At 42.6% G+C, this 26,912-nt stretch overlaps 1 protein-coding gene across 13 annotated transcripts in view; it reads right to left on the bottom strand.

Moving 5' to 3' along the window:
• Positions 1 to 26,912, bottom strand: part of LOC137385135 (NACHT, LRR and PYD domains-containing protein 12-like) — a 122,975-nt gene that overhangs the window by 79,396 nt on the left and 16,667 nt on the right. For 6 of the 13 annotated variants that reach the window (XM_068059970.1, XM_068059960.1, XM_068059971.1 and 3 more), the window contains exons 1-2: positions 23,822 to 23,872; positions 18,069 to 18,247 (exon numbers count right to left, since the gene is read on the bottom strand). The exons of 1 other annotated variant lie outside the window; for it this stretch is intronic. The gene's annotated coding sequence lies outside the window, so the exon portion shown is untranslated. Of the gene's footprint in view, positions 1 to 3,894; positions 3,997 to 12,086; positions 12,171 to 13,631; positions 13,774 to 15,807; positions 15,977 to 18,068; positions 18,248 to 23,821; positions 23,873 to 26,912 lie in introns of those variants that run through there. 6 more of the 13 variants (XM_068059961.1, XM_068059966.1, XM_068059963.1 and 3 more) reach the window with 6 other exon arrangements.

Raw genomic sequence — 26,912 nt, 5'->3', positions numbered from 1 at the left:
GAGGTGATTGGGCAATTGGAGTTTGAGGATTTATCGGGATCACTCTCGACATACAATAGATGTGATTGGGGAATTGGAGATTGAGGATTTATCAGAATCATTCTCGAGATACAATAGATGTGATTGGGGAATTGGAGTTTGAGGATTTATCGGGATCACTCTCGAGATACAATAGATGTGATTGGGGAATTGGAGTTTGAGGATTTATCGGGATCACTCTCGAGATACAATAGATGTGACTGGGGAATTGGAGATCGAGGATTTATCAGAATCATTCTCGAGATACAATAGATGTGATTGGGGAATTGGAGATTGAGGATTTATCAGAATCATTCTCGAGATACAATAGATGTGATTGGGGAATTGGAGTTTGAGGATTTATCGGGATCACTCTCGAGATACAATAGATGTGATTGGGGAATTGGAGTTTGAGGATTTATCGGGATCACTCTCGAGATACAATAGATGTGATTGGGGAATTGGAGTTTGAGGATTTATCGGGATCACTCTCGAGATACAATAGATGTGATTGGGGAATTGGAGATTGAGGATTTATCGGGATCACTCTCGAGATACAATAGATGTGATTGGGGAATTGGAGTTTGAGGATTTATCGGGATCACTCTCGAGATACAATAGATGTGATTGGGGAATTGGAGTTTGAGGATTTATTGGGATCACTCTCGAGATACAATTGATGTGATTGGGGAATTGGAGTTTGAGGATTTATCAGGATCACTCTCGAGGTACAATAGATGTGATTGGGGAATTGGAGATTGAGGATTTATTGGGATCACTCTTGAGATACAATAGATGTGATTGGGGAATTGGAGTTTGAGGATTTATCAGGATCACTCTCGAGATACGTTAGATGTGATTGGGGAATTGGAGTTTGAGGATTTTTCGGGATCACTCTCGAGATACAATAGATGTGATTGGGGAATTGGAGTTTGAGGATTTTTCGGGATCACTCTCGAGATACAATAGATGTAATTGGGGAATTGGAGTTCGAAGATTCAATCGCGTAATAAATTATTGATGCAGATAGAATCCCTTCAATCTTTGGGTGTTTATATAAATAAGTCAGTATAAATCAATAAGTTACTGACCGATTTCATCTGCAGAAACTTTCTTTACTGATCCATGATGAATTATTTGGAGATAAATTCCGGGACATTTAATTTACCTAAACAGATATTTAACTGAAGCTGTGTACAATTGGTGACTGAGGTGGAGCATGCTCACTGTCACCACTGAGCCAGAGCTCTGCATCAATTAATGATCCTCAGTTAGTCCGCTCCTCCCACTGCCTATGATCAGGAGATTGACAGCTCCTCCCATCAATCTGCAAACAGGGAGCCTAAAGCCCCGCTCACACTTTTGACCAGCACTGCATTACGCAGCTCTTTTTTAATTCTTTCATGGGATGCGGTCATCGCGGTTATGGCCAGCAATTATTTCACATCCCTAATTGCCTTTGAGAAGGTGGTGATGAGCCTCTTGATAAACCACTGCAGGCCATGTGGTGTAGGTACACCCACAGTGCTGTGAGGCAGGGAGTTCCAGGACGTTGACCCAGCGACAGTGAAGGAACAGCGATAGAGTTCCAAGTCATAATGATGTGTGACTTGGAGGGACACTTGTAGATGGTGGTGTTCTCATGCATCTGCTTCCTTTGGCCTTGTAGGTGGTAGAGGTAATGGGTCCAGAAGGTACCGTCAAAGCAGCCTTGGCAAGTTGTTGCAATGCATCTTGTAGATGGTACACACCGCTACCACTGCGTGCCAGTGGTGGAGGGAGTGAATGCTTAAAGTGGTGGATGTGGTGCTGATGAATCAGGCTGCTTTGTCCTGTATGGTGTCGAGCTTCTTGGGTGTTGTTGGAGCTGCAGTCTGCGGAGCTTAACATCTTCCACAGGAAAAAAGTTTGAAGCTATTATTAAAAATGTTTTAGCAGGGCACTTAGAAACATTCAAGGTAACCAGGCAGAGTCAACATGGTTTTGAGAAAGGGAAATCATGTTTCACCAATTTACTGGAGTGCTTTGAAGAAGTAAGGTGTTGTGGATAAAGGGAAAATCGATGGATATACTGTACGTAGATTTCCAGAAGGCATGTGATAACATAATGGCATGGATAGAAGATTGGCTTGCTAACAGGAAACAGAAAGTAGGCAGAAATTGGTCATTTTCTAGTTGGCAAGATGTAATGAGTGGTGTGCCACAGGATCAGCACTGGAGCCACAACGTTTTGTAATTATATAAACAACTTGGATGAAAGGACCGAAGGTATGGTTACCAAATTTGCCGATAACAGAAAGGAAGGTAGGAAAATAAGTTGTGAAGAGGACATAAGGAGGCTAACAAAGGGATAGAGATAGGTTACGTGACTGGCTAAAGATCTGACAAATGGAGAAAAAACTGAAATTACCCATTTTGGCAGGAAGAATAAAAAAGGATATTAACTAGATGGTGAAAGATTGAAGAGCTCTGAGATGCAGTGGGACCTGGGTGTCCTCGTGCATGAATCGCAAAAGGTTAGTATGCAGGTACAGTATGTAATTAGGAAAGCTAATAGAATGTTATCATTTATTGCGAGGGGAATTGAATACAAAAGTAGTATTGAGGGGTCTCAATAGGGTAGATGGAGGAAGGATGTTTCCTCTTGTGGAAGAATCTAGAACTAAGGGTCACTGTTTAGAAATAAGAGCTCACCCATTTCAGACAGAGATGAGGAGAGGGTCGTGAATCTTTGGAACTCTCTTCCTCAAAAGGCGGTGGAAGCAATGTCTCCGAATATTTTTAAGACAGAGGTACATAGATTCTTGATAAACAAGGGAATGAAAGGTTATCGGTGGTAGATGGGAATATGGAGTTGAGGTTACAGTCCGATCTGCCATGATCTTGTTGAATGGCAGAGCGGGTTTGAGGGGCCAAGTGACCTACTCCTGCTCTAATTTTGTATGTCTAGCTCGGTGGGGGATGCAGCAATGATAATGCCATTAAATGTCAAGGGGAGATGGTTAGTTTCTCTCTTCCTGGAGATGCTCTTTGCCTTGCACTTGTGTGGCACGAATGTTATTTGTCCGGACAGCATGGCTACACGACCCAACCTGACAGGACTCGACAACATTTCAACACTCCCCACTGCTCTCATGCTCAGATTTCTGTTCTGGGATTACTGCAGTGTTCCAGTGAACATCAACGCATGCTTGAGGAACAGCATCTCATTTACCGATTAGGGCACACTACAGCCTGCCGGTCTGCGCACTGAGATCAATAATTTCAGAGCATGACAGGCCCCCCATTTTACTTTTATTTTTAGTTCTTTTTTCTTTTTTCGTGTGTTTATTTTATTTTATCTTAGTTTGTTCAGTTTGCTTACCCACTGTTTTTTTTTCATGTTTATTCTTGCGGCTGTTCAGTTTTCAGTCCATTGACACCCTATCTGTGCTAATGCTTTGTCTTTCAACACACCAGTAACATATTGTTTGCCTTTGCTCCACGGCCTTCTGGTCAGCTATTCTGTGACCTTGTCCTATCTACACCTTCTCCTTTGTTATCTCTTGCCCCACCCCCACTTTACTTGCTTAAAACCTTTCACATTTCTAATATTTGCCAGTTCTGAAGAAGGGTCACTGCCCTGAAACGTTAACTCTGCTTCTCTCTCCACAGATGCTGCCAGACCTGCTGAGAATTTCCAGCATTTCTTGTTTTTATTTCTCGACATGTGTTGGGTTCGGATGGGGTGGGGTCGGGCCAGGTCAGACACACTCTAACAGCCTTGTGTTACAATTGTGCTTGTGAAACACTGGAAACTGCAGATCTTTTGAAGTGTGCTTCCTACTCTGCTTGGTATTTCAACTTACTGTGTACTAATCAATAAACGGTTCTTACCTACATTGTAGTAGAACTCAGCCCCAGGCTCATAATTATCCGGTTCGCCCTTTCTTGCCCTTTCCTGATTCTAGGGGTGTTGAAAGTCTTTGCCGTTTTAATCTTAATGAAATATTTACAATGTAATCAGTTGCTGCACTGTTATGTAATAAGATGTTTTTAATGAGTTCTATTTTTCATTGACACAAATTTAACCTTTTTGTGTTTTGGTTTATCTCTTGATTTTCCTTCGTGCTTCGAATACTTGGTGACAAAAGCAGTTTAACAGCTTCAATCTGCATTAATAGGAACTTGGCCCTTTTCTTTAATTGCACAGTTTTCAAATGAATTGACTGCATCTCGTTAGGGGTTGGAAAGACTTCTCGTGCCTGCCTCAAAACATATTGTATTGAATAAAGAAAATAAAGGAGGCTTGTCAGGTAAATTAAGAGATTTAAAGGGGAAAGACAACTAATTAGGCTTTGAATTTGGAATATATTTAATGAATTGTCAGACCTGATAAATCGTTGTTTTTAGTTTAATGTGGCCTCAGTGTTTATGGATAATTAATGAAATTAAGAGGCATTTCTCATATACAAATCTGGGCATTGGTACTTAACTGTTGAAAGATAATTTTGAATATATTTTAATTTCTTATTTCATTAGATGCCGCTAAATACGAAGCTGTTGTAAATCAGTAAATTTTTTTTGCAAAATCTGATCTACCGGATTAAAATATTATATCAAGGAGAGACATTTCAAAGATTACTGAACTAATAATACAGAGGCCTGGACTCATGATCCAGTGACAGCCAAACACTCTACGCTAGTCTGCAGTGAGTGATTCCATCGAAGGTACAGCACAACCTCTTTAATATAGGAATATATATTTTATAATATTTAATCACTTAGGACCTTTGTTGTCTCTGCATCTCAGCTGCTCACTGGATAAATTTGCAGCAAGCATTTCAACCTGTAAAGCAGGAGTCTAGGTAATGTATAATGATATTTTCTGAGCCTTCGGGTAATGCTATGTTTATTTTAAGCAATACAGATACTGGTACAGTGTGGGACAACCTGTCTGGACACAACTCCATGGGTTTCTGTTTAACTAGTGACCAAACAATCACTAACTTCTATTGTAACAATCTCAGGCTCACCACCTCCAGTACGTGGTTCCAATCTTAATGTACTTTTCAAACAACCTTTCAAGTCCAGTTACAGTTTTTGTTGCTTATCTGCACAAGTTTTTTGGAGCAATATGTTGTGGAACCACCCAGAGAGCAAGCTATTCTAGATTTGGTGTTGTGTAATGAGGTGGGATTAATTAATGATCTCATTGTTATGGATCCTCCACGGAAAAGTGATCATAGCATGCTAGAATTTCAAATTCAGTTTGAGGGCGAGAAGCTGGAGTCTCACACGAGCGTTCTGGAGTTAAACAAAGGTAATTATAAAGGTATGAGGACAGATTTGGCCCTAGTGGACTGGACAGGAAGACTACAAGGTAGGACAGTTGACGAGCAGCGGCAGATGTTTAAGGAGATATTCAATTTATCCCAACTAAAATATTTTCCAGAGAGGAAGTAAGATTCTAAGAGGGGGAGAAACATCCATGGCTAAGCAAGGAAGTTAAGGATAACATAAAGACAAAAACTAAGGCATACCATATTGCAAAGGCCAGTGACAGGCTGGAAGACTGGGAAATTTTTAAAGATCAACAAAGGGTTCCCAAAAATGTAATAAAAAGAGCAAAGGTAAATTATGAAAGAAAACTAGCGCAAAATATAAAAACGGATAACAAAAGCTTATATAAGGATATAAAAGGGAAGAGAGTAGCTAAAGTGAATGATGATCCTTTGGAGGATGAGACTGGGGAGTTAATAGAAGGGAACACAGAAATGGCAGAGATACTAAATCAATATTTTGCTTCAGTTTTTACGGTGGAGGACACTAGTACCATCCCAATGGTACAGGTAATGTAGAGGTTATAGAAAGGGAGGAACTTAGAACAATCACCACCACGAGGGAAAAGGTACTGAGCAAACTATTGAGATAGAAGGCAGACAAGTCCCCAAGGCCTGATGGCCTACATCCTAGGGTCTTAAAGGAAGAGGCAGCGGAGATAGTGGACCCATTGGTTATAATATTCCAAAATTCTCTGGGATGCGGGAAAGGTTACAGTGGATTGGAAAAAAGCTAATGTAACGCCTTTATTCAAAAAGGGAGGGAGGCAGAAAGTAGGAAACTATAGACCAGTTAGTGTAACATCTTTCGTTGGGAAATGGTTAGAATTCATTATTAAGGAAGTAATAACAGGACATCTGGAAAGTCAAAACGCAATCCATCAGAGTCAGCATGGTTTTAAGAAGGGTATATCAAGTTTTACTAATTTGCTAGAGTTCTTCAAAGCTGTAACAAGCAAAGTGGATAATGGGGATTCTGTAGATGTCGTTTATCTGGACTTCCAGAAGGCATTTGATAAGGTGCCGCACAAAAGGTTAATACAGGAGGTAAGATCAGATGGGGTTCGGGGCAATTTATTAGCTTGGATGGAGGATTGGCTAGCCAACAGAAAACAAAGAGTCGGGATAAATGGGTCTTTTTCTGGTTGGCAGGATGTAACTAGTGGGGTGCCACAGGGTTAAGTCCTCGGGCCCCAACTATTTACAATCTATATTAATAACTTGGATGCAGGGATAGAAGGTACTATAGCCAAATTTGCAGATGACACTAAAATAGGTGAGACAGTAAGTTGCAATAAAGAAATAAGAAATCTACAAATGGATATGGATAGATTAGATAAATGGGCCAAAATTTGGCAGATGGGTTTTAACGTGGATAAGTGTGAGGTTAACCATTTTGGTCGGAAAGGCAAATTATTATCTAAATGGAGAGAAACTTCAACGTGCTTAGGTGCAGAGAGATTTAGGTGTCCTCATGCATGAATCGCAGAAAACTAGTTTGCAGGTACAGCAGGTGATAAGGAAGGCAAATGGAATTTTGGCATTTATTGCTAAAGGAATAGAGTATAAAAGTAGGGAAGTGTTGCTACAACGGTACAAGGCATTAGTGAGACAGCACCTGGAGTATTGCGTACAGTTTTGGTCACCTTACTTGACAAAGGATGTAGTTGCATTGGAGGCAGTTCAGAGGAGGTTCACTAGATTCATTCCAGAGATGGGGGGCTTATCCACAATGTATGCCCATAATTCCAGCAACGAGAGTTTGGAGATAGGATGGTAGTTTGCAACGACAGAGGGTTCAAGGGTGTTTCTATTGAGGAGAGGCTAATGACAACAGAAGCGGAGGAGGAGAGTTCCTGAAGAGAGGAAGCCATTAACAATATCAACTAACATGGGGACTAGGAAGGGAAGGGGGTGGTTATTTAAATATAATGGGAGAAGTATTTAAATAATTACAGAAGTAGCTGCAGCTCGTCGGCTCATCTGAATCCCAGATGGAAAATATGAGGGGAAATCTACATAAAATGTGATGTGTCCATTTCTCTTCAGTAAAGCACAATGACTGTTCTCAGCATATTGCTGGTCTGGTCACTATCCTGATTCTAGCCCCAGAGTCGCCGGGTAAGTCAGTGTTGTGGGTTCTGCAGGTAATGAACACACCCTGGGTAAAGATCAGTTGTACAATGCAGTCATAAACACAACCTTCAGCTTGATCAGTTCAATCCTCCCCCGCCCTATTCTCTGGCACAGGGCTGAATCTGAATCGCACACCGTCTCATTCAGATTAGATTGTCCTGATCCTTTAACCAGTCATTAAAATTACTTGCATACACAATGACTGAACTGCCCCCAAACTGTTCCGAAGACCCCACACTGAAGCCAGGTTCTGTAGCTGGAATCAAATCTTTATCCTGAAATCAGTATCACTGCTCACCATAAATTGTCTATTACCAAACTATAAATGGGCAGAGAGAGGAAGGGGCAAAGATTGTGGTTAGTTTATTGGGATCACACATCATAGAGAAGGGTAAAGTGAACCATCTGATTGAACACGTTATTTATTCGGAATTATCTCCCCTTTAGATCTTGAGCTGTTTCTTGGAGCTGATTCTAATTCACCATAAATGCAAGTCTTTCGAATCCCAGCTCTATTAATCTCAGTATCAGGCTTTTTACAATGTTCCCCTGATCTGGATTGCCATGGAGTACTTCAATCCCCTTCTCCATCATTACAGTTAGTTTATAAAGCTGGTCAGTTATTAGCAAGAGAGCAATGATCATAAAATCAGAGAGACAATCTCCAGTTAATAAGTAATAGTCTCGGCCCTGATCAGGATGTTCACACCCACCATTATCAGGTTCCAGGTTTCATTTACTGGAAATTAATCTGCAAATGTATGTGGTAAACAAGCAAATCCTTTGTATCATTGGCTGGCTAACTTTTATTGGTGGTATCGCAAATTTACCTATTTCATTTCATTTAAAGAAAGATTTGGCAGCAGATTCAATTCATTATGAGACTGTGAAACTGAAATGCTAATGAATTTCAGAATCATAATTTACATTTAGTATTACTGAAAATAGAACCATGTTATCGAAGCTTTACGTCTTTCTCTCATCAAGACAATCTGAAAGAATACCATTGTAAAGGGAAGCAACAACTTTATACTGTATGAGAAGAGAGTTCTTATTTGTTGGCAAATGAACTCCGATTGTTAAAGTTGTTGCCACCGAGAATGCACCAGTTTATGGTGACTGACAGTTAACTGCCAAACTTTGTTTGAAATGTAAACCAGGCAGTTTAACTCTGATTAGTCAAGGGATTGCCCCAAGAAATGAACCAGCGAATGGCTGTCACTTACTTTGTTCAGCTGAAACAGGCGCAATGTGTGCACATGTTCTTTCTGTCTGCAAAGAACAGGGCTCTGTGTATTAATGTATATAGCTTCCAGTACATGCAAATGCGCCACACCGCGAGCCTTACTGACAATCTCAAACTGGTTGTCAGTGTAATTCTTAGCACACTGAGGATTATTTAGCAAATGTTGTTGAATCGTAGAATCACATCCAATGTTGGATACTGTGTTTTAAATTTTGAAAGCACAGGCTAGCCCGTACCTTGACTGTTGCGAACAGTGGAAGGGACATGTTGTTTGATCCGATCCACCACTCTTTGTGATGTATGGCCTATATACCTAGCATCACATTAGCATTGAAATTCATATATCACATTACTCATTTGTGTGATAGACAGGTGAAGCTAGCTGTTTCACACTGCTACTATGTCGTACCAACGCATGTGGTGCTTGCCACTAACAGGATGCTGCCGTCAAACCGAAAAGACGTCCTGCCTATCATACAAATGAGTAACTTGACAGATGAATTTCAATGCCAGTGTGATGCTAGATATATCGGCTGTACATCCCAAAGACTGGCAGAGCGTATCCAACAACATGTGCCTTCTGCTGTCCATAAAGGTACAAGCCATACCCAACCAGCCCATGCTTGCAAAACTCAAAACACATGGTCCAACATTAGATGTGATTCCGTGATTGGGCAACGTTTGCTAAATAATCCTCAGTGTGCTAAGAATTACGCAGACAACCAATTCAAGATGGTCAGTAGGGCTCACAGTGTGGTGCATTTGTGTGCACTCTACACTGCATATATTAACCCACAGGGCCCTGTTATTTGCAGACAGAAAGAACATGTACACGCATTGCGCCTGTTCCAGTTGAACAAAATAAGTGACGTTCATTCCTCAGGGCAATGCCTTGACCAGTGTCAAGCTGTTTGGTTTAACTTTCAAACAACGCCTGGCAGTTTACTGTTTGTCACTGTAAACTGGTGCATCCTCCATGGCAATGGCTCGACCAAACAGAGTTCAGTTGCCAACCAACCAGCACTCGCTTCCCCTTACATAGGTATTCTTGCAGATAATCCTGACGAATGCAATGAGTGCAAGATGAAAAGCTTCAACAATATGTCTCTATTTTCAGCAATACTCAAATTTACATTTGATAAATAATAAAACTTTATAATATGGTTCCCAGGTCCTCTGTGTTTGATTCCATTTCCTCCTTCTCCTTGTTGCTCTCTCCAGTGTTTGCTGTCTGATTCCCCACCTATTCTGTTTCTCACCCCTGATTTTACCTACACACCCCCACCTACAACAATCTTAATTCCCCACTTTGTCTTCCTTTCCTCTTACACTGTTACTGATTCTGCCCCTGTATACGTTTGCTCTCTAGCTCTTTATCTGATTCCCTTTCCCAAGTCTGATCACTGTCCCTGCTTCCCTCTCCATCTTGCTGCATGCTTGACTTCCCATCCATTGTAAAGGATACATCAAAGCTATTTAAAGAACTCCAGCGTAACACCAAGTCCATGCATGATCCTCTGTAACTTACAGTCTATCTTATATCATCACTGAATGCAGTTACCTGTTTGGGAAAATGGTACCTACAATACTGGACTAGAAATTGGCTAATGTTCCTCTTCAATATTTCTTTCTTTAAGCTTACATATCTCTTTTACTTATCACATGACTCGATTGTTTTGATCCATCGTCCCTACATTCCCCGCCCTGTACAACACTGTCCTAATAATGTTAAATAGCACTGAAATTACTGATCTTTTAACCGTGGTAACAGTGACTGCATTTCTCCCAGTTCTTTCTGTTTGTTGTTCAGAAGGGAAATCCGGTTCCCTTGCCTGAATAATTTCTGTGTCATCAATTCAATTTAAATGCTCGCCATGAAACCTGCTGCTGTTTATAATCTTTCCCACATAATCTGTCGTCTTCCTGCCCAGTTCTTCAATTCCTGCAAGCCAAGGAACTAGCCCTGATTCTGTGGATCCATGAACATGCTTATCCTGAAATAAAGGGGCAACAACACATGAGTTTAAAAGAGAATTGTAAGAGATTGCTACACTTACAGAGTCACTGTCCCTCCAATTCAGTTCACTGTACTTGATATTAAGATGATGCTGAAATGGTGGAACACAGTGAATACTCCGGGTTGTGACTACATTCCACCAGTAGCAGCTGAAGAGCTGAGCACCATAACAAGCTGTCTGAGCCAAGCAATTCCAAAGCATCTGACACTGACATATTGGACAATATAAAACATTGACCAGCAGCATCTTATCCACAAAGTCTAAACTTATCACCTATCAGCCACCTCACAATGGTCAGCAAAGTGATAGATGGACTCATCAATAGTGCCATCAAATGTCAGCATTGACCCAACAATAACCTGTTTATGGGTGTTCAGTTCATATTGTACCTGAAATCTTCAGACTTATTCACAAATGCAAGAGTTAAATTCTGGAGAAGTGCTGATCGCGACTCCCCTTTAACAAGGCAGCATTTCACTCACTTTGGGACCGAAGAATCCTGAACTCAATACAGATAAAAGAATACCCCCAACCGCAACCCCATAACCATCAACCTCTCCACTCCCACCACCCCATACCCCCTCCCCCAAACTCAGGGCTGGAAACTTTAAATTTCAGTGATAGTTAGGGATTATGTTGAAGAGTCCCGAACTCTAGCTTTACCATTTACGAACGTGTATTAGGAGCAGGAGTAGGCCACTCGACCCCTCGAGCCTGCTCCGCCATCCAATATGTTCATGGCTAAACTGCAACTCCACATTTCCACCTACCCCCGATAATCTTCCACCCCTTTGCTTATCAAGAATCCACCTACCTCTGCCTTAAAAATATTCAAAGACTCTGCTTCCACCGCCTTTTGAGGAAGAGAGTTCCAAAGATTCACGACCCTCAGAGAAAAAAATTCTCATCTCTGTCTTAAATGGGCAACACCTTATTTTTAAACAGTGACCCACTAGTTCTAGATTCTCCCACAAGAGGAAACATCCTAAACATCCTTTCCACATCCACCCGGTCAAGACCTCTCAGGATCTTATATGATTCAATCAAGTCGACTCTTCCTCTTCTAATTTCCAGCGGGTACAAGCATAGGCTGTCCAATCTTTCCTCATAAGACAGTCCGCCCATTCCAGATATTAGTCCAGTAAACCTTCTCTGTACTGCCTCCAACGCATTTACATCCTTCCTTAAATAAGGAGACCAGTACTGTACACGGTATTCCAGATGTGGTCTCACCAATGCCCTGTATAACTGACGCACAACCTCCCTACTTTTGTATTCAATTCCCCTCATTATAAACAATAACATTCTATTTGCTTTCCTAATTTCCTGCTTTATCTGCATACTAACCTTTAGTGATTCATGCACTAGGACACCCAGATCCCTCTGCATCCTCTCACCATTTCGATAATGTGCTTGTTTTTTTAATTCTTCCTGCCAAAATGGACAATTTCACATTTTTCCACATTGTACTCCATTTGCCAGGTCTTTGCCCACTCATTTAAACTATCTATATCCGTCTGTAGCCTCCTTATGACCTCGTCACAACTTACTTTCCTACCTATCTTTGTTTCATCAGCAAATTTAGCAACAATATCTTTGGTCCCTTCATCTAAGTCATTTATATAAATTGTAAAAAGTTGAGGCCCCAGCACTGATTCCTGCGGCACACTACCCGTTACTTCTTACCGACCAGAAAATTACCCATTTATGCCTACTCTCTGTTTCCTGTCAGCTCACCAATCTTCTATCCATGCCAATTTGTTGGCCCCTAACACCATGAGTTTTTATTTTCTGCAATAACCTGTGAAGTGGCACCTTATCAAATGTCTTCTGGAAATCGAAGTACGGTACATCCACCGGTTCCCCTTCATCCACAGCACACATTACTCCCTCAAAGAACTCCAATAAATTGGTTAAACATGATTTCCCTCTCACAAAACCATGTTGACTCTGCCTGATTACCTTGAATTTTTCTAAGTGCCCTGCTATAACATCTTTGATAATAGCTTCTAACATTTTCTCGAAGACAGATGTTATGCTAACTGGCCTGTAGTGTCCTGCTTTCTGTCTCCCTCCCTTTTTGAATAAAGGAGTTACATTCACTATTTTCCAATCTAACAGAACCTTCCCCGAACCTAAGGAATTTGGGAAAATTAAAACTAACACATCAACTATCTCACTAGCCACTTCTTTTATCATCCTAGGATGAAGTCCATCAGGACCCAGGAACTTGTCAGCCTGCAGCTCCAACAATTTGTTCAGTATCACTTCCCTGGTGATTGTAATTTTCTTAAGTTCCTCCCTCCCTTCTATTTCCTAACATTCTGGAATGTTACTTGTATCATCAATAGTGAAGACCAATGCAAAATACCTGTTCAGTTCATCTGCCATTTCCTTACTATCCATTATTAGTTCCCCAGACTCACTTTCGATAGGACCAACACTCACTTTGTTAAATCTTTAATATCTATAGAAGCTCTTACAATTTGTCTTTATATTTCCAGCTAGTTTTCTCTCGTATGTTAATTTTACCTTCCTTATCAATCTTTTAGTCATTCTTTGCTTTTTTTTAATATTCTGTCCAATCTTCTGACCTGCCTCCCATCTTTGCACAATTATAGACTTACACTGTTCAAACACTAGAAATATATTTAAACATTATTTACAACAGTAGAATTTTAGCGAGCGAGACTATATTTGGCAGTTTTATTTTGTTAAATGGTGCTGTTTCCAGTAAGTTAATTTCCGAATAAAACAATTCTTTGTAACTCGATCCATTATGGATATTACAACTTATCAATAACATTGAACAACTACGCAGAGAAAAGGCGAGGAGTCCATTCGGGTACATAAAAAGTCTATAATTGTGTTCAGTAAATTCAGGGTCCTTACCTTGTGCTGTGTCTCTGGATTCTGGTTGCAGAATGCCTGGTGGGTTAGAGTTGTGTGTTCTGCACACACCCTAGTTAAAGATTAATCCCACATTCCAGTCATAAACACGACCTTCAGACTTTTCATCACAACACAACACGCCCTGTTGTTTGGAGCAAGGAGAATCTGAATCCCACACGGTCTCAGTCAAATTCGAACTGAATTACTGAGCTTTTATCCAATGTCATGGATTCTATGTATGGTAACAATGACTAAATTCTCCCTCAACTCTTCTATCTGAGAGTGTGGTGGAAGATGATTCAATCAAGGCATTCAAACCAGAACTAGACTGTTATTTGAATAGGAAGAATGTGCAGGGTTACAGGTAGAAGGCATGGGGACGGTATCAGGTGAATTGTTCATTGAGAGAGCTGCTGCAGGCACGATGGGCCGAATGGCCTCGTTCGGCACTGTAACGATTCTGTGATCTGTGGTTCAGAAAACGCCACAGAAAAAGGATGTTTCCAATTTCATTGTTCAGCACAAAGCCTGATTATTATTGGACTATAAAAGGGCACAGATCGCAAGGGACAAAGGTCGCGATCCTTGGAATCAAACACCAGAATAAAATGCACAGTCAACCAATCATTGTAATTTATTAGCAATAGAGCAATGATTATAAAATTCATCAGACAGTCTTCAGTTTATTGATCAGCCTTGATCAGGATGTTCACCCCCATGAATATTATACTCCAAGTCTCACTTACTGCAACTGAATCAGCAAATGTGTGTCATAAATAAGTGAAACAACTGTAACATTGACTAATTCCTTATTATTTGTGTGACTGTAAATTTATAATTTAATTTCATTTTTAAAAATCTGACGGATGATTCAATTTAGAATCTCAAGGAATTTGAAAATTAATTTCTTACTTAAAATTATATTTCTCCTGACTCCCCCATGTCTAATTCCCTTTCCTCTGTCTCCGTGTTACTCCTTCCAGGTTTGTCTACCTATTATGGTCCTAACTTCCGAAGTTTTCATTCTTCCCTCACCTCCTACAATCCTAATTCTCCCATAAAACCACAGAACCAGAGAAAGGGTAAGGCACAGAAAGAAGCTATTCAGCCCATCATGACTGCACTGGCTGAAAAAAAACTAGCCTCCAATCTAATCCCACCTTCCAGCACCTGCTCCACAGCCTTGTGGGTGACAGCAGCACTTCATGTGCAGGTCCAGGTACTTTTTAAATGAGTTGAGGGTTTCTGCCTCCACCACTGATCCGGGCAGTGAATTCCAGATACCCACCACCCTCTGGGTGAAAAAGTTTTTCCTCATGTCCCCTCTAATCCTTCTGCCAATCACCTTAAATCTGCGCCCCCTGGTAATTGACCTCTCCGCCAGAGGAAACAGGTCCTTCCTGTCTACTTTATCTAGGCCCCTCATAATTTTGTCCAGCACAATTAAGTCACTCTGTTCTCAGGAAAACGACCCTACCCTATCCGATCTTTCCTCATAGCTGCAACTTACAAGCCCTGGCAACATTCTTGTAAATCTCCTCTGTACTCTCTTCAGAGCAATTATGTCCTTCCTGTAATGTGACCAAAACTGTACGCAATATTCCAGCTGTGGCCTAACCAGCGTTTTATACAGTTCCAGCATTACATCCCTGCGTTTGTATTCTATACCTCAGCCAATATAGGAAATCATTCCATGTGCCCTCTTCACCAGTCTACCTGTCCTGCCACCTTCAGGGACCTGTGGACATGCACTCCAAGGTCTCTCACTTCTTCTACCCCTTTCAATATCCTTCCTTGTTTTATGTGTCTTCCCCAAATGCATTACCTCACACTTCTCCGGATTGAATTCCATTTGCCACTTTTCTGCCCACTCAACCAAACCATTTATATCATTCTGGAGTCTACAGCTATCCTCTTCACTATCAACTACATGGCCAATTTTCCTGTCACCTGCAATTTTCCCAATCATGCCTCCCACATTAAAGTGCAAATCACTAATATATACCACAAACAGCAAGTGACCAACACTTAGCCCTGCGGAATGCTACTGGAAACTGCTTCGCACTCACAAAAACATCCGTCGACCATTACCCTTTGTTTCCTGTCAGTGAGCCAATTTTGGAAATGATTCTCAGTGTCACATTGCAATGACTGACCTGGGTAAAGTCCCTCATACCTGTTCATTGCCTTTGTGCCAAGACCCGCTGGCTCCCAATCTGCCAGTAAATTGGTTTGAAGATTTTTCCCTGCCGATTACAAATCCTTCTTGCCTGATATCCTCCCTATCTCTTTAATCTCTTCCAGCCACATGTCACTGTATATACTGTCCGCTCCTCGGAACGTTCCTGTGGAATAAAATTGTTCCTCATTCACTACAATCTTTGCTCCAAACTCAGCAAATATTAGTCAAGAAACTATACCCAGGGTATCTGGAGCTCATAGGAACAGCATTAGAGTCATAGACAGAAACAGGCCCTTCGGCCCACTGTGTCCATGCCGGCCATCAAGCCTACCTATTCTAATCCCATTTTCCAGCACTTGGCCCGTAGCCTTGTATGCTATGGCGTTTCAAGTGCTCAGCTGAATACTTCTTCAATGTTGAGAGGGTTCCTGCCTCTACCCACCCTTCAGGCAGTGTGTTTCAGATTCCAACCACCCTCTGGGTGGAAACATTTTTCCTCAAATCCCCTCTAAACCTCCTGCCCCCCTGGTTATTGATCCTTCGGCCAAGGGAGAAAGTTTCTTCCTATCTACCCCATCAATGCTCCTCATAATTTTGTATACCTTAATCATGTCTCCCCTCAGCCTTCTCTGCTCTAAGGAAAACAACCCTAGCTTTTTCAGTCTCCCTTCATAGATGAAATGCTCCAGCCAAGGCAACATCCTGGTGAATCTCCTCTTTACCCTCTCCAGTGCAATCACATCCTTCCTACTGTGTGGTGCCCAGAACTGTACACAGTACTCCAGCTGTGGCCTAACTAGCGTTTTATACAGCTCCATCATAACCTCCCTGCTCTTATGTTCCATGCCTCCGCTAATAAAGGCAAGTATCCCATATGCCTTCCTAACTACCTTATCTACCTGTGCTGCTGCCTTCAGTGATCTATGGACAAGTACACCAAGGTCCCTCTGACCCTCTATACCTCCGAGAGTCCTACCATTCATTGTATGTTACCTTGACTTGTTATTCCTCCCAAAATGCATGACCTCACACTTCTCAGGATTAAATTCCATTTGCCACTGCTCCACCCATCTTACCAACCCATCTATAGCGTCCTGTAATCTAATGCTTTCCTCCTCACTATTTACGACACCGCCAATTTTCATGTCATCTGCAAACTTACTGATCACACCTCCTATATTCATGTCTAAATCATTAACGTACACTACAAACAGCAAGGGTCCCAGCACCGATCCCTGTGGTACACCACTGGTCACAGGCCTCCATTCGCAAAAACAACCCTCAACCACAACCCTCTGCCTCCTGCCACTAAGCCAATTTTGGATCCAATTTGCCAACTTGCCCTGGATCCCATGGGCTCTTACCTTCTTGACCAATCTCCCATGTGGGACTTTATCAAAAGCCTTACTGAAGTCCATGTAGACTACATCAACTGCTTTACCCTCATTGACACATCTAGTTACCTCCTCGAAAAATTCAATCAAATTTGTTAGACATGATCTTCCCCTGACAAAGCCATGCTGACTATCCTTGATTAATCCCTGCCTCTTCAAGTGGAGATTAATCCTGTCCCTCAGAATTTTTTCCAATAGTGTCCCGACCACTGATGTTAGACTCACTGACCTGTAACTACCTGGCTTATTCCTACTACCCTTCTTGAATAATGGTACCACATTCACTGTCCTCCAGTCCTCTGGCACTTCTCCTGTGGCCAGACTGGATTTAAAAATTTGTGTCAGAGCCTCTGCTATCTCCTCCCTTGCCTCACATAATAGCCTGGGATACATCTCATCTGGGCCTGGCGATTTATCCACTTTTAAGCCCGTTAAAACCTCCTCCCTTTCAATGCTAATTTGTTCAAGTATATCACAATCCCCCTCCCTGATCTCACCTACAGTCGGCCATTCCAGCTCTAGAGCCCTTTCTGCCATGCAATGTGATCATGGCTGATCTGTGACCTCACTCTATACAAACTGCCTTCGCCCAATAACCACAGAATTAGTCCAGCACTGAAGGATTCAGCCCATCACATTTGCACTGGCTCTCCAAGTGAACAATTCACTTGGTGCCATTCCCCTGCCTTCTCGCCATAACCCTGCACATTCTTCCTTTTCAGATAACTATATAATTCCTTTTTGAATGTCTCAATTGAACCTGCCTCCATCGCACTCTCTGGCAGTGCATTCCAGATCATAACCACTTGCTGCATGAAAAAGTTTTCCCTCGTGTCACCATTGTTTATTTTTGCCAATTACCTTAGGTCTGTGCCCTCTCATTCTTGATTCTTTCAGGATTGGGAACAGTTTCTCCCCATCGACTCTGCCCAGACCTCTCACGATTTGGAATACCTCTATCAAATCTCCTTTCAGCCTTCTGTTCTCCAAAGAAAACAGTCCCAACTTTTCCAATCCCTCTTCGTCGGAAGGAAGTGAAGCTGGTAACAGGAGGTAGAAAAATAGCAAGTGACATCAGAAGGCAGGCAAAACAAAGGCAAGCGTCAACTTTGCTTAGAATGCAGAATAATGTCAAGAAGACAAGCTTCAGGGCACTCGACCTGAATGCATGCAGCATTCACAACAAGATAGATGATTTAAAGGCCCAAATAGAGGCAATAATCACCATAACGGAAATGTGATTACAGGGTGACCAAGATTGGAACTGAATATTCAAAGATATTCAACTTTTAGGAAGAACAGACAAAAAGGAAAAGGAGGTGGTGTTGCGCTGATAATAAGGGATGGGATTAGTACATTAGTAAGTGAGGATCTCAGATCGGAAGAACAAATGTGGAATCTGTTTGGGTGGAGCTAAGAAACAGCAAGGTACAGCAAATATTGGTAGGAGTTGTTGATAGGCCAAACAGTAGCGGTAGTGTGGGGTAAGGTATTAATCAGGAGATTAGAGAAGCATATGGTATGGGTAATACAGTAATCATGGGTGACTTCAATCTGCACATAGACTGGGTAAACCTAATGAGCACTATTGCTGTGGAGGACGAGTTCCTGGAGCACGTTTGGGATGGTTTTCTAGAGCAGTATGTTGAGGAACTGATGAGAGAACAGGCTATTTTAGATCTAATATTATGCAATGAGAAAGGGCTAATTAATAATCTTGTAGTAAAAGAACTTTTAGGGATGAGCGACCATAATATGCTAGAATTTTACATTATGTTTGAAAGTGAGGTATTTGAATCTGAAGCCAGGGTTTAAATTGGCAATGGAAATTAAGAAGGCATGAGGGACAAATTGGATAAGGTGGATTGGGAAAATTCATTAAAAGGTATGACAGTACATAGGCAATGATCTGATTGGGCATAGTCAATATGGATTTATGAAAGGGAAACCATGTTTGACGGATCTGCTGGAGTTTTATGAGGCTGTTACTAACAGAATTGATAAAGGGGAGTCGGTGGATGTAATTTTAGTTTTAGTTTTAGAGATACAGCACTGAAACAGGCCCTTCGGCCCACCGAGTCTGTGCCGACCATCAACCACCCATTTATACTAATCCTCCACTAATCCCATATTCCTATCACATCCCCACCTGTCCCTATATATTTCCCTACCACCTACCTATACTAGGGGCAATTTGTAATGGCCAATTAACCTATCAACCTGCAAGTCTTTGGCGTGTGGGAGGAAACCGGAGCACCCGGAGGAAACCCACGCAGACACAGGGAGAACCTGCAAACTCCGCACAGGCAGTACCCAGAATCGAACCCGGGTCCCTGGAGCTGCGAGGCTGCGGTGCTAACCACTGCGCCGCCCCAAATATTTGCAGAATTTTCAGAAGGCTTTTGATGAATTCCCCCTCAGGAGGTTGGTTAGCAAAATTGAAGCACATGGGATAGGAGGTAATATACTGGCATAGATTAAGGATTGGTTAACAGGCAGAAAATAGAGAGTGGGAATAAACGCGCCATTCTCGCGTTGGCGGGCTGTGACTAGTGGGGTAGCACAAGGATCAGTACTTGGGCCCCAGTTGTTCACAAAATATATCAGAGATTTGGATGTCGGGATCAAATGTAATATTTTCAAGTTTGTGGATGACACAAAACTAGGTGGGAATGTGTGTTATGATAAAAATGCAAAGCAGCTTCAAGGGAATGTGGACAGACTTAGTGAATGGGCAAGAACGTGGCAGATGGAATATAATGTGGAAAAATGTGAGGTTATCTACTTTGGTAGGAGGAAAAGATGTACAGAGTATTTCTTAAATAGTATGAGATTAGAAAATGTAGATGTACAAAGGGACCTGGGTGCCCTGGTCAATCAGTCACTGAAAGCTAACATGCAGGTGCAGCAAGCAAGTAAGAAGGCTAATGGTATATTAGTCTTTATCGCAAGAGGATTTGAGTACAGGAGTAGTGGAATCTTGCTTCAATTGTATCGAACCTTGGTTAGACCACACCTGGAGTACTGTGTGCAGTTTTGGTCTCCTTACCTTAGGAAGGATATTATTGCCATACAGGGAGTGCAATGAAGGTTCACCAGACTCGTCCCTGGAATGGCGGAACAGTCCAAGAAGAGAAAGTGGGGAAACTGGGCCTGTATTCTCTCGAGATTTGAAGAATGAGAGGTGATCTCATTGAAACCTACAAAATACTTAAAGGGATAGACATGGTAGATGCAGCTCAGATGTTTCCCCTGGTTGAGGAGTCTAGAACCAGGGGACACAATTTTAAAATAAGGGGGAAGCCACTTAGGACAGAGATGAGGAGAAATTTCTTTACTCAGAGAGTTGTGAACCTTTGGAATTCTCTAACCCAGAGGGATGTAGATACTCGTTCATTGAGTATGTTTAAAGCTGAGATTGACAGATTTCTAAATACCAATGACAGAAAGGAATATGAGGATAGTGTGGGAAAAAGGCATTAAAGTGGGTGATCAGCCATGATCGTATTGAATGGCGGGGCAGGCTCGTTGGGCTGAATGGCCTACTCCTGCTCCCATGTAAATGATGTTCCTCATCCCCGGAACCATTCTCATGAATCTTTTCTGCACTCTCTCCAACGTATTCACATCTTTCCTGTAATGCAGCGCCCAGAACCTGATGCAATAAACCCCTCGAGGCCAAACTAGTGTATTATACAAGTTCAACATAACCTCCTTGCTCTTGTACTCTATTCCCCTATTCATAAAGCCAAGCATTCTGTATGCTTTATTACTCATTCTCAACCTGCCCTGCCACCATCAATGACATAAGCACATAGACACCGAGGTACCTCTGTTCCTGCACCGCCATTAGAGTTGTACTTTTTATTTTATATTCTCTCGCCATTTTTTTCCTACTAAAACGAACCACTTCACTTTTCTCCACATTGAACTTCATCTGTTACTTGTGCCCCATTCCACCAGCTTATGTCCTGTTGAAGCTCTACACTATCCTCCTCACAGTTCACAATGCTTCCAAGTTTTCCATCATTTGCAAATTTTGAAATTGTGCCCTGTACACCAAGGTGTAAATCATTAATATATATCAGGAAGATCAAGGGTCCCGACACTGACTCCTGTGGAACTCCACGACAAAAACATCCATTAAACACTAAAATAAAAGCAAAATACTGCAGATGCTGGAATTCTGAAATAAAAGCAGAAAGTTCTGGAAATACGCCGCAGGTCTGGCAGCATCTGCGGAGAGAGAAGCAGAGCTAACGTTTCAGGTCAGTAACCTGTCTTCAGAATGTTAACTGAAACCTTAACTCTGCCTCTCTCTCCACAGATGCTGCCAGACCTGCGGAGTATTTCCAGCATTTCTTGTTTTTATATCCATTAACTACAACTGTCACTCAGCCAATTCTGTATCGATTTATTCCACAAGATATAACTTTGCTCACAAGTCTGTTGTGTGGCACTGTATCAATGGCCTTTTGGAAGTCTATGTAGACTACATCAACAGAATTACCCTCGATATAATCTACATAAATGATTTGGATATGGGGATCAATTGCAGAGCATTTCTTAAATGGTGAAAGGTTGGGAAATGTTGATGTCCAAAGAGACCTGGGTGTCCTTGTTCACAAGTCACTAAAAGCTAGTATGCAGGTGCTGCAAGCGACTGAGACAAATGGTACATTGGCCTTCATTACAAGTGGATTTGAGTACAGGAGGAAAGATGTATTGATTCACTTGTATAAACCCTTGGAGAGACTGCACCTGAAGTATTGTGTACAATTTTGGTCTCCTTATGTAAGGATATACTTGCCATAGAGGGAGTGCAATGGGGATTCACCAGACTAATCTCTGGGACGGTGGGATTGTCTTACAAGGAAAGATTGCAGAAACTGGGCCTGTATTCTCTCGAGCTTCGAAGAATGAGAGGTGATCGCAGGGTAGATGTGGATAGGATGTTTCCCCTGGCTGGTGAGTCCAGAACTAGGGGACACAGTTTCAGAATAAGGTGCTGGCTATTTAAGACTGAGATGAGGAGGAATTTCTTTACTCAGAGGGTGGTGAATCTATGGACTTCTCTACTCCAGCAGGCTGTGGAAGCTCAGTCATTGAACATGTTTAATACACAAATCGATAGATTTCTGAATACTAACAGCAAGGGAAATGGGGATAGTGGGGAAAATGGCAGAGAGGTAGATGATCAGCCATGATCCGTTTCAATGGCAGAATAGGCTCGACGGGCCGAATGGCCTACTCCTGCTCCTATTTCCTATGATCCCTCATGAACCATCTCAGTTTCCCCTTCAACAACTCCAGCAAGTCAGTTAAACATGATTTTATCTGAACGAATTCAGCCTGTTTTTTTCCTGTAATTAACCCAAATTTGTCCATCGATTAACTTTGTCCCGAATTACTGTTTCTAGAAGTTTCCCCAAAGTTAAAACACTGTCTGATCTCACTGGGTCCATCCTCCCCGGGTTACACACTGTCTGATCACACTGGGTCCATCCTCCCCGGGTTTCCCACACTGTCTGATCTCACTGGGTCCATCCTCCCCGGGTTACACACTGCATAATCTCACTGGGTCCATCCTCCCCGGGTTACACACTGCATAATCTCACTGGGTCCATCGTCCCCAGATTACACACTGTCTGATCACACTGGGTCCATCCTCCCCGGGTTACACACTGTCTGATCACACTGGGTCCATCCTCCCCGGGTTACACACTGTCTGATCTCACTGGGTCCATCCTCCCCGGGTTACACACTGTCTGATCTCACTGGGTCCATCCTCCCCGGGTTACACACTGCATAATCTCACTGGGTCCATCCTCCCCAGGTTACACACTGTCTGATCACACTGGGTCCATCTAACCCTCGAACTGTTAGCAGTAACTGTTTAACTTGCTGCGAACATACTGAATTCAATGCCAAAACATTTGATATTTCAGAAGTGCAAGGATTACAACATACATTTCAGGAGTAGGAACATCTGGATTCCTGGAATAAAACTCCAGTGAGTGTTTAAAGGGCTAAAACATGGTCGTTTCATTTCCTGTTGAAAGCAGGTCCCAACAATAACCAGGTGATTTGTGTTGAACGAGTACAGCAATGAATCTACAATGTAGCAGAACAAACACTGTTCTCAGTTTAATAAAAACCCTCGGTCGAGGCTGGGAGCTGGATCAGGTGACCATTGAGAACTCTTTATTCTGACAGAACACAAAGTAATTACATTTAATCAAGTTTAAAAATGTATCCTGCAAAAATAACATTGTTATAATTTTATCACCAGTTAATGATCAATCATTACATCCAATATTGTGTTAAATTGAGAAACAGATGTAACAATGGGAAATAAGTGTGATTAGTAAAACCCAGATTTTGGTTGAAACCTGTCAGTTTATTAATTTTGTTATTTGTCCTTTTCATTATTTTATTTTCATCGGTGAAGCAGATTAACCCAACCAGACCAAACCCTCTATTAACACTGTATTAATACTATAACTATATTAATACTATATCACTGTATTATTACTATATTAATACTCTATCTCTCTATATTGATGCTATTTTACTCGATATTAATACTATACAATGTTCTAACTGTTCCTCACCGTCACTCACAGACCAGCCGCGGAGATAACCCGGAAGAAAGGCATACTGTGCGCCTGCGCAGTGGTAAGGCTAAACTTGCGCTTGCGCAGTTGTAGGGCTCTGACTGCGCCTGCGCGGCAGAGGAGGTTGAGAAAGAATCTGGAATTCCGAAAGAAAGTTAAAAACAAAGTTGGATGTTGTGGAGGAAATGTCAATGGGAACATGGAGAGTCAACACCAACAGCTGCTGGACTAAAACAAACAAAATAAAATACAGGGTCACTGACCTGAAACATTAACTCTGCTTCTCTCTCTCCACAGATGCTGCCAGACCTGCTGAAGATTTCCAGCATTTCTTGTTTTTATTTCAGATTTCCAGCATCTGCAGTATTTTGCTTTTATTTTAGTGTTTAATTCACTGCCACTTCTCCAGGAATGCCCACCTTGAAGAAGTTCTGCTCTTCTCTCTAACGGGATTTTCGTTTGTCTCTTTTACCTTGTTCACCTTCATTGCTTTCTATTTCCCTCCTGGTATTTGATAAAGTGTCGACCAAAACTCATTTTCACAGCCACATCTCCTTCCTCAGCGACTGTCTCCGGCTCCGACTTATTCCATGTGGATTCCAACTGAAGTTTCATCCTTCATGTTTTGAATCCACCCAGGATTACAGGTATCTCCGAGAAATACAACGTTCCTCGGACTGCTGTTCTAGCCACATCCTAAGATCCACACTCAGTGCAATGCGCCACCACATGTACACACTGGACCTCTCTCTCCAGAAGCACCACCTCACCTTATCTCAAAGCTGTTCTACTCCGCAAATTCATTTCATCCTTCGTCTTATCTGATGCATTAACAAAAAACTTTTTTCTTCCTTTCAGATGTTAAGGAACGCAAACTCCAGCGGCCAAATGGGGACTAATGCCCCTCCAGATCCTTCTTCCCCTTCACTTCCCTCTGACCCCACCCTTCCTGATCTGACCCTTTGCCGTGTATTCACTATCCCCTCTGACCTTCCCCTCTCTGACGCTGAACGTTCTGTACTCAGCAAAGGACTGGGTTTTATCCCCTTACGTCCCCACCTCAATGAATTTCGCCCTCGGCATGACTTTGAGCTCTTCTTCCGTCGCCTTTGCCTCCGGGCTCACTTTGACCAGGAGTCCTCCCACCAACCAGCAGACCCATTCACCCACCCCCAGCATTCTCCCTCCACCTGGACCCCTCCCTCTGGCTTCTTACCCACTCTTGATCTTTTCATTGAAAACTGTCAGTGAGACATCGGCCATCTCAATTTCTCTGCCCCCTCACTCACTCACTCGAACCTGTCCCCCTTTGAACTTGTTGCACTGTGTTCTCTCAGGTCTTACCCTGACATTGTCATAAAACCTGCAGATAAGGGTGGTGCTGTTGTTGTCTGGCGTACCAATCTCTACCTTGCAGAGGCTCAGCGCCGACTCTCAGACACTTCTTCCTACTTCCCCCAGACCATGACCCCACCATCGAACATCAAGCTACTGCCCACAGGACTGTCACTGACCTCATCACCTCCCGAGACATGAACACAAGTCTCATTAATGGTTTAATGTTGTAGAAACAGTTAAACTCAGCTCAGTTTTATAGAATATTCCTCGTGCCAGAATCTGGCAGGGAGACTAGAATCTTGTTCCAATGCAAACTACAGAATTAGAGCAAAGTTTCCAATAATCTCTGTACAAAACTGCTGCAGAAAATCTGTCATTGTCACTTCCCTTTTCACACAGAACGAACAACACAGAAACAGATCATTAGACACAACTGCTCCTTGTTTATGCTGCACACGATCTTCCTCCTACCTCTTTTCATCAAACCCAATAAGCATAACCTTCTAATTCCTTCCCCTCGTGTGTTCATCTAACTTCCTGAAGTTAATCTTTTCTTTGCAGTGAGGATCTGCAAACTAGGCCTTGACTTCACATCGACCCTGTACGTGTTGTTGTTGCCCCGTCCCACTGACCCACACCCACTGACCCAGCCCCGCACCCACACCCACTGGCCCAGCCCCGCACCCACACCCCCTGGCCCAGCCCCACACCCACACCTACTGGCCCGGCCTGGTTATGCCTGTTTTTTGTGGGATATATCGAACATTTCTTGTTCCAGTCCTACTCAGGCCCCTCCCGTGACTCTTTTTCCGGTACATTGATGACTGTATCGGTGCCGTTTCCTGCTCCTGCCCCAAAATGGAAAACTTTATCTCAACTTTGCTTCCAATTTCCACTTAACTCTCACCTTTACATGCTCCATCTCCGACACTTCCCTTCCCTTCCTCGCCTTCTCTGTTTCCATCTCTGGGGATAGACTATCTACTAATATTCATTATAAGCCCAGTGACTCCTACAGCTACCCCAACTACAATTCTTCACACCCTGCTTCCTGTAAGGACTCCATTCCATTCGCCCAGTTTCTCCAGCTCCGACGCATCTGCTCTGATGATGCTACCTTCCTCGACAGCGTTTCTGATATGTCTTCCTTTTTGCTCAACCGAGGACTACCCCCCACTGTGGTTGACAGGGCCCTCAACCGTATCCGGTCCATTTCCTGCACCTCTATCCTCACCCCTTCCCCTCCATCCCAGAACCGTGACAGGGTTCCCCTTGTCCTCACTTTCCACTCCACCAGCCTCCATATCCAAAGGATCATCCTCCACCATTTCCATCATGTCCAGCGTGATGCCACTACCAAACGCATCTTCCCTTCCCTGACAGCATTCCAAAGGGATCGTTCCCTCATGACACCCTGGTCCGCTCCTCCATTACCCCCAACACCTCGTTCCCTTCCCACGGCACCTGCCCCTGAAATCGCAGGAGGTGTGACACCTCCCCTTTTACCTCCTCTCTCCTCACTATCCAAGGCCCCAAACACTCCTTTCAGGTGAAGCAGTGATTTACTTGTACTTCTTTCAATTTAGTATGCTATATTCACTGCTCACAATTTGGTCTCCTCTACATTGGAGAGACCAAACTCAGACTGGGTGCCCGCTTTACGGAACACCTCCACTCAGTCCGAAAGCATGTCTCCGAGCTTCTGCTTGCTGGCCATTTCAGCACACCCCACTGCTCTCATGCCCACATC

The sequence above is a fragment of the Heterodontus francisci genome, chromosome 28 (assembly GCF_036365525.1).
Source record: "Heterodontus francisci isolate sHetFra1 chromosome 28, sHetFra1.hap1, whole genome shotgun sequence".
In the NCBI taxonomy this organism is placed as follows: domain Eukaryota; kingdom Metazoa; phylum Chordata; class Chondrichthyes; order Heterodontiformes; family Heterodontidae; genus Heterodontus; species Heterodontus francisci.
Note: the sequence above shows the minus strand (reverse complement) of the source record. Positions and strands in the feature narration are given on the sequence as shown.